Source organism: Pantherophis guttatus, chromosome 15 (genome assembly GCF_059756535.1).
Source record: "Pantherophis guttatus breed Tessera chromosome 15, ASM5975653v1, whole genome shotgun sequence".
Lineage (NCBI taxonomy): Eukaryota > Metazoa > Chordata > Lepidosauria > Squamata > Colubridae > Pantherophis > Pantherophis guttatus.
Window position 1 is genome coordinate 15,831,803 of NC_142077.1, and position 8,979 is coordinate 15,840,781.

The following is an 8,979-nucleotide window of genomic DNA, read 5'->3' on the forward strand; positions in this document are numbered from 1 at the left end:
TATCCAGAAGGATCTTGACAGATGTGAATGTTGGACCCCACCTAGCAAGATGCATTCACTGGTGAGAAAAGCCGGGATCTGCAGGATCCTTAGCAGGAATCCCCAATGCCTAGCTACAGAACAGGCGGCACCTGGCTCAGCAGTGGTCCCTGTGGAAGGATCTCCTGGCAAAGCACTTGAGGATCTGCCAGAACTCTGCTGCAGCTGACAAAAGAGGCCAAGGCAGCCTTAGGCAGCCATAAAAAGAGGGGTAGATCCAAGATGGCGAGAAGTTCTGGTACCGCTTTATGTCTCACTGGTCAGACCACCCTCAGAATACTTTGTCCAATTCTGGTCACCCCAGAAAAGAAAAAGTTGTGGAGATTCTGAAGAAAAGAGGAACAAAGATGATTTAAGGTCTGGAGTCTAAATCACTTGATGGACAGTTGAGGGAGTTTGCTATGTCTGGCTGAGACAAGGTGGAAAGGATTGGGCAGCCATGATAGAATCTTCCGGCACTTTTAGGGGCTCTGACAGAGAAGAGGGGAGGGGCTCCATCTCCAGAGCACTGGAGGGAAGGAGAAGAGGAAATGGGGGGGGGAGTTTGTTAAAGAGAGACCCAATCTAGAAGTCAGGAGACATTTTTCATACAGTAGGAACAATCGAGCAATGGAATAGGTTGCCTCCCAAAGGAGTGAGGGCTCCATCTCTGGAAGTTTCCAAAGTGGACAAGAGAACCGGAGGGTATAAAGTTCCTGCCTTGAGCAGAGGGTTGGACTAGAAGACCTCCAAAGTCCCTTCCAGCCCTATCAATCTATCTCCTATGTTCTACCATCCCCAAGACGACTTCTCCACCCACTGGCCACTGACCAGCTCTAGTTGGCCTTGGTGGCCCCCGGCTTCCCCCTCCTGTTGCTCCTCTCTTGCAGCCTCTGGAGCAGCAGGAGTTTCTGCCTGCCCCCGAGACCCTCAACCCAGCCCTGTCTTCCAGCTCTGCCACCAGCTCCATCAGCCTTGTGGCCTCCGGGGGTCTCTGCTGCCTCTGGGCATCTCCTGCAGACCCCTCAGCTCCCAGTTCGGCTTCTAGCTGTTCTCCTCTCTCCTCCTCTCCTGCGGCTGCCCTGCTCCCAGCTGCTCGGCTCCTTCGGGTGCTCAGTTCTGGCTCCCAGATCCAGCTCTGGCCAGACTCTCTGCTCTCCCCACAGCAGAGCCCTCACCCTCATCACTGCTGCCCCTCGGCCTCAGCTGGCACTCCGAAGGTTGGATCTGAGCCTGGGGACTCACCTTTACCAACCTCACCTCACCACTGCCATGGCCATCACCCCCACCCTCCTTCTTGGCTCGGAGCCCTGGGATTCCTCCGTGCTCTCAGGCCCTGATGCTGGGTGGCTGGGAGGCTTTCAGCTCAGCTGGCAGTCCTGCAGTGACTGGTAAGGTGGGGGTAAGGGAGGGGCTTCCCCTGGTAAGGGTGGGGCTCCCATGACTCCCCTGGCACACTGGGTGGCAAGTCAAGGGAAGGGAGGGGAAGAGTCTTTTTTCTTTCTCAAATGGGTAAAAGGCCCCCATTCCTCCATTCCAGCTATGGGGAGAGAGTGTCAGCAAAGTTCTGCCCTGTGCTGGTCACTCAGGAGTGCCAACATCATTTCTGAAGAAGCCCACTTGGCTGGTGACCTCTCTGTGGAGATCTTCTCTGACTTTCTCCAAACGCCTGTTCTGAAGCTCTGATTCTTGGATGGCCATTCTGACCTGGTTCATCCTTCTCTGTTGTCCTCCAGAGTTTTCTGCTGGTCTTCCATTGTGGTCTGGTAAACACAGCTCTGCTGCTGATGCCGATTGTTGAGGTGCTTCTTCCCATTTCCCCTCATATTCTGAAGAGGGGTGACTTTCTGCCTCAGTTGGCTGGAGGGGCTTTTCTCCACAAGGTGTAACTTTTGTCCCTCTCAGCCAGTTCATGCTGCAGACTCTAGAGGTGCTTCTTAAGTCCTTAAGAAGGTTCCAGACCTCTTTGAGGAGTTTCTCAGAGGTTCAGAGGCAGCCTTCTCAAGTCTTAGGAAGGCCACTTGGCTAGTAACCTCAGACATTTCTTCAGTGTGTTTCACCAAAGACTTGTTCTCTACCTCTAACTGGGGGATCATCGTGTTGGCATGGTCCAACCTTCCTTTGTTCTTCAGCAGAGTTTTCTGCAGGTCTTCTGTTGTGGTCTGAAGTTGATCCAATGTCTGCTTGAGACAACTGTGCTGCTCCTCCATCCGTTGTTTGTCTTTCTTGAATTCCTGGATCTGAAAGTCAAAGGAATCTCTCAGCTGGTTAATCTGGAGATGGAGGCCATCACTGCTCGCTGAGAGATTCCCCAAGGATCTTCCCTCAAGGACCTTTTCTTCCCTGGTGCTGACCTGTTTGAAAAATGGAGAGACACGGTCACTTCCTCTCTCAGTTCAGGGGACATTTTGCTAACCGGCCTTAAGTCCACAGATGCCTTCAAGGGGCCCAGTTTGAGAAACACTGACAGAATCCATCACAACTGGTCTCCCTTCAAACTGCCCTGACTTCCCATTTGATTCTGGCTCCAATTCGAGGCATCTCATCTATCGAAACTCTCCAAAGGAGTCAGAATCAGCGATTGATCAGTTCGGCCATCTCTGGCACTGCTAGGGGGCTTCTGGTCACAGGGAAAGGGGGAGGTGACCATTCGGATTAGGAAAGAGCCCCCCCTCCAAGAATTTACCAGTCCCATCCAAGGCACGAAAGCCTGGAGGGTCACCTTGGGCCAGTCCCTCCCTCTCAGCCATAGCCTATCTCACAAGGTTCTTGTGAGGGCAAAGGCGTCTTCAGTATGTTCATGCCTTGAGCTATTTAGAGAAACAATAAAGGTGGATAAAAACCTGAGTAATAAAAAATAAAAATATATAAATAAGTCAATCACCAGGCCTAGTCTGTTTGGGAAATAACTACGTCTGGCCAATGGAATCCCTTTTTAGGTTAATTTTTCCATGTCAGTTTTCAGCTTTGGGGCCTCAATGCCTCTCCAACTGGGACATCCGGAAGCCAATTTTTTCCCTAGTTCATATCGCTGCCCCCCAGTCGCTCGGCCCCAGCCCCTTTCCCGAGACAAGGACCTTCGAGATGGTGGATGAGGAGTTTGGAGACAGGTATGGAGGCTGCAGACACGGCAGGTATCAGCACGTCTGTCGTGTTTGGTTGAACCCCACTTCACTCATCTCCCCCCAATTAATTCTGCCTTAAAGGGGAGGGTCTCTCCCTCCTGAGGAGCCCAGGCGAGGGAGGCCCTGCGATGCCCCCAGCGCTGCCATCCAATCCAGCCACTTTCCAGGGATGCTGAGCAGAGCCTCCATGATGTGGTCCAGACTCCCCAAGGATGCTGGTGGTTGCCATGGTGAGCTCCAGCCAATGAGCTCAGGAGGAGCCTCTGATGTCACAAGCCAAGGCTCTGATTGGCCTGGGCCTGAGATTTGAATAATAACCCCCAACCGGCTGCCTTCACCTGGGGGCGGGGCTTATCCACTGAATCTTAAAGGGCTCTTACAAGGAAGCCCTGAATCGCGTCAATCAGAGCTCGTCCATCTGAACGGACAGCTGTCAGTTGTCTGGAGAGCTGGGAAGCCACAGGTTGTTCCCCTTGTTTGGGGGTGCAGTCCAAATTGAAACGTTGTCCCTTGTATCTGGAGTCCGGCATTAGAGAGCCAGGGAATCCAGGCTTTCCTCTCCAGGCCCGGCTGAAGAGGAGTTGGAAGAGAAATGGGAGGAAGGATCAGGGATCATTCAGCTGAAGAAGAGATGGTGAGAAGGTGGCTGAAGAAACGCAGGGATTCAATTTAACACCGTCCCTAATCAAGGACCCCGTAGTCGTCTTCTGCTTACAACCAGGAGAGTCCCAGGTTCTGATGGCCCTGAAAAAAGGGATTTATGACGGGTCCTCGCACGTATGACTGAAAGCAGCATCCCCATGGTCACACGCTCCTGACAACGGGCACGGAAATACGACAAGCAACATCAAAGGTGAAAGCTGAACTTGCTTAATGACCACCTGATTCACTAAACAATGCAGCGATTTGCTTAATAACCATGGCAGAAACATTGCAAAACTGAGAGCAACTCACTTAACGACCACCCAGCTTAGCAATTGCAATACTGGTCATAAGTCAAGGACTATCTTAAGAATGCAGCAGCGGATTGATCTGGAAAAGCTGAAGCAGGCTTGGATTTAAACAGGGTTGGTGACCACCAGGAGATGCCAAGGTTTGGTGGAGAAGGGAGTCGGAAGCCAAGGCCTTTTCTTTCTTTTTCTCCTTCTCCCTCCCCCATTTTTCCTACCATTTTCTCCTTCATTTTATATTATAAACTAAGAAAAAAATAGAAAAGCAGAGAGAGAGAAAAAGGCAGAGGCCGACCTCTCCTGCTCTCAAGAAAACCGCCTGGATGCAGCCGTCCAATTCATGGGGCTGATCCCACCACACCAAGGGCAGGGGGGCTTTCATTCCTCTGGGACCTGCAGAGTGACCAGCTGAAATACTCACTTAATGACAATGACTATTGCAAGGACCCACCTCCAGAACCCAAGGCGTTGGGGGGGAGCTATTTGTGTCGAGGAGTTTCTCTCCTTTGCTCTCGGATGGGGCTGCTCTACCCCAGAAAGACCCAGGGGGGAGGGGATGACTTGGGGTCCTGCTGGAAGACGAGGCAGCAGTGGTGATCAGCAGGGCCTTTGCTCAAAATCCGCCCTGCCTTAATAGTGACAATGGTTAAGGCATCAGGCTAGGAAGCAAGAGATCTGAGTTCAAGTCCTGCCTTAGCCCTGAAAGCCTGTTTGCTGACCTCGGGAAAGACCCTCTCTTTCAGACAAGCCCACCTCACAGGGTGATTGTTGTGGGGAAAAGAGGAAGAGGAAGAAGAGTTGGACATGTTCACCTCCTTTAGTTATTTGTAAAAATAATAAAACACTGGTGGAAAATCTAACAAATATAAAAACCAGCTTTCCTGCTTCTATTTGCATGGAATCTGTCACAGCCTTGTGCAGATACAGGAATTTCTCTTCTCACAAGGAGGAAGAGTTTTTTTATCATCCCTTCCAATTTCACTCACTCCCTTTTTTTCAGCCTTTGGGGGCATTGGACCCCCTCCCAGCCCTGGGACACAGCAGGTTTCCCTGTTTCTTTGGGAAAGATTCCTTCCCAATCAGAGTCCACCTGAGCCCCATCATCCACTTCCCTCCCTGCCTGGGATCAGCTGAATTACTCCATTCAGACAACAGGAAAAAGGGAGTTTGCACAAAATCTCAGGGTCAGCCTCCATTCTTCCACACAGAGGGTCCCACTCACTCTGCAAAGCCAAATTCTCCCTGCCTTCCTGGATACCTCCAGGCATCGCTTGGCTGAGCTCACAGCAGGGCCAGGGAGGCTGAGAATTGGGACGGAAGGGACCACAAACCTTTCCAGCCACAAGAGACTCTTAGACACAGACTGTGGCCTCCCACACACTCCTAAATGGTGCCTTTATGTGGCAGTGGGAAGGGTTATGGGCTCAATCTCACAACACTCACCCTATAGGGCTGCCCCATCTGTTGTCCCTGGTGGCAGATGGAAGATTGTGAATCCCACTCCTGACACCAGTTTCTGTGGAATCAAACACAGGAGCCAAAAAAAACCAATAATCCAGGCTCACTGCAGTTATTATTTATTTAGCATCCATTGGAGGAATTTCCCTCCAGAAAATAGTGGGAGGAAATCTTAAGACAGAAGGGTGCACTCATATTTATACATTCCAGGAAAGGAGGCGAAAAGGACAATCATACATATGTATATTTCATTTAATAGATGATGTAAGCATGAATATTCAGAATTAGCAAGACTCAAGTTACCTCCCCAGCCTTGTATTGTTGCTACCCTCAAGAAAGAGTTATTGTGTAAACAAAAAGAAACATCTCAGTTGCGTTGCCACAACAGTTTGGGTGAGATGTACTGAGAAATGAGGGCATCAACGTTGCTCCATACATTCCTTCTATATTTCTGTCTTGCTAACATGCTCCCATTTCTCCAAGAAATTGGTCTCCTCACAATCTTCCACACACCCTTTATTTATTTCAAGAAAAATAGTTGGCCCACTCATGCATGCAGAAGAGCGTGGATCATTTTCTACGTTTAGAGTGTGGAAAATGTTAAAAGTTGAAATTCCTCAGTCTCACATTTACACATTTCTTCTGGCTGTAAACTGCTCCTTTGTGAAGAATTCAATAATTTCCAAATTTGAAACATATACATACGATTTTCTTTGACTCCTGCATACTATCTAAATGGAAAGAATATCTCCTTTCAAATTCTTCCACTATCATATTTGTTTATATCTCATGTTTTTACATTTATTCTGGCTGTGAGCTGCTCCTTTGTGTTGAGGTCTGGCCTCAGAAGGATAATGTAGCACTTGGGGATGAAGATGCAGCCCAGCAGACCAGCACTGGAGGCCAGGATGGAGAAGACCTGCACAGCCACCATGTATTTCCCTTTGGTGCTCAGGTAGGTGGGCACAAAACTCACCCAGACACTGCAGAAGACCAGCATGCTGAAGGTGATCAGCTTGGCTTCGTTGAAGGCCCCAGGCAGATTCCTGGCCAGGAAAGCCACCGTGAAGCAGATGGCAGCCAGGAAGCCCATGTAGCTGAGGGTAACGTAGAACATGACAACGGCCCCTTCGTTGCATTGCAGGATGATCTCTCCAGGCTGGGAGTGGAGGTCAGAGTCAGGGAAGGGGGCAGAAACTCCCAGCCAGGTGGAGCAGATGATAATTTGGACAGCAGAACAAGAAAGGATGATGGAGTTGGCCAAGCTCTTCCCCAACCATCTCTTCACTCGGTTTCCTGGTTTTGTGGCCAGGAAGGCCAGCACCACCATGATGGTTTTGGCCAAGAGAGAAGAAACGGCAACTGAGAAGATGATGCTGAAAATCATTTGTCGGAGAAGGCAGGTGGCTTTCCTTGGTTGACCAATGAAGAGAGAAGGAGACAAGAAACAAAGCAGTAGGGAAACCAGGAGGATGTAGGAGAGGTCCCGGTTGTTGGCTTTGACCAAAGGAGTTTCTCGGTATTTCATGAAAATGTTTAAAACAAGCCCTGTGGTTAGAAACAAGAATAGGGCAAAAGAGACCAGGATGATGCCCAGAAGTTCTTCATAAGACAGGAAAGTTATAACTTTGGGGATACATTGGACTCTGGCCTCATTTGGATATTTATCATCTGGACATTCAGTGCATTTTTTGGTATCTGAGAAAGCCAAAAAGCAATATTTTTTTAATATTCTGTCCTTTCATATTTCAAGAAATACTTTTTTTGGACAATGCCTGATTCCAAGAACATTTCCAAGATTTGTTGCTTAACCATTCCACAGAAAAAAATGATAATATATTTTTCTAACAGCTATATAGCTAAGGTATATGAAATTCGAGGATTTCTAGTGCATTTTTAAAAAAGGAAGAAAAGAGTTGAGCTTCAATGCGTGTTTTAATTTGCACTTTCATCAAAATGCTGCGGATAAATCCATTTCCACCAGGCCTTCCTTTCCCCTGGTGTCACCCACCTTCCTGAGTGGAGAAGGTCCCCTCCGGACAAGGAACGCAGTCGTAGCAGCAAACTGGCTCTCCTTCTCGAGCCCTCTTGACAAATCCAGGATGACAACTTTCCACACATTTGGACTGAGGCAGGGACTGAGCAGAAGAAAAGGAATGGCAAAGAAAAGAGGTTAGGACTCTCCGTCCATGGAAAATGGGAGGAAAAAAGGACATTAGCCAAGTAGCCTCTATGCTTCACTGAAGTAAATATGAAATCTCTGACTCCTTCTAAACAGGTGTAGGAGATGTGACCCTGGCAGGTTCTTCCTTTAGTTCCTCCCTTTTGCTTCTGGCACAACACGTTGGAATAATAAAGGACTTTTCTACTTAATAAAGTCTGGAAGGTTGGAATTGAGAAAAGATTTAAGCATTGTGACAAAGTTAAAGGTTCCCCCTCATGACTCTATTAAAAGGCATTCCTCCACTCTTCATCTATCTATCCATGGTGATGAGGATCATATTACATTTTTAAATACAGTCGTCAAAGATTCATTAAATTATTTTATTTAATAAAGATTTATTTAAGTAGAGTAAAAGGTTATTAAAAAGGAAACTTCTGACCAGTAGGGTCTGGAAAGGTTTCTTCTGGATTAGTTCACTAGTTCAAAACAGTCTCCCCGTTAAGAGGCAAAGCAAAAATTCCTCATAAATTATAGCGGATGATGTTACCTAGTTGGGTAATGAAACGCCTGGAAGAAAACAAGCAAGCTCAGAGAGCACCAAGGAGCCCTCATGTCAACCCTGAGCTACCAATATTCTCCTTTATTAAGACTGAAGGTTTCTGCATAGTTTCTAGAACTGTAGTGAGATTGAGGGGAGATCATGAGAAGGTGTCCCTGAAAAAGATTAAGTTGCAAATCTTTGGCTGCAACAGAGGGGACATGAGTGTGAGTCCTGGGTCAGAAGGAGATATTTCTGAGGCCCATCCAGTTAGCCAAGAAAAAGTCCTTTGTGTTGAAGAACTCCTATTAAGAGACTCCAACTGGCACGGAAAGACAGACCCACATTTAATAGTAGTTGAATTTGGAGACTCCTTTTCAAGCAGAGGGACTGAAGATAGCTAACACTCACGATCAACAAGGCCATTCATTTTCAGATGAAGAGCCCTCTTAATTATCAAAGGCCAAATCTAAGTAGAATTTCCTGTTACAATCTGTCTCCTTACTTCTGAATCAGGAAGACCTTTTCTTTGAACTAAAGTTGTGTCTCAGGTTTCTGGTCAAGGGATTCTTTCACTGGTCACTCTCATTTTATGTGACCTGAAAGTCTTAGACCTCGTTCCTAGGGGCAGAAGATCAATTGCTCCCCCCAGTTGGGTGAAAGACAGATAGGGCTACCTTTGACCAGGTCTGGACTACTTAAAAACATTACAGACCATGGACCTGC

At 48.0% G+C, this 8,979-nt stretch overlaps 1 long non-coding RNA gene across 1 annotated transcript; it reads right to left on the reverse strand.

Moving 5' to 3' along the window:
- Positions 1 to 373: 373 nt before the first annotated feature.
- LOC148111986 (uncharacterized) lies at positions 374 to 2,845 on the reverse strand. The gene is made up of 2 exons (XR_015730006.1): positions 2,705 to 2,845; positions 374 to 2,372 (listed from the first exon to the last, which is right to left on the reverse strand). It is a non-coding gene; the product is annotated as an uncharacterized LOC148111986 (long non-coding RNA).
- Positions 2,846 to 8,979: the final 6,134 nt, after the last annotated feature.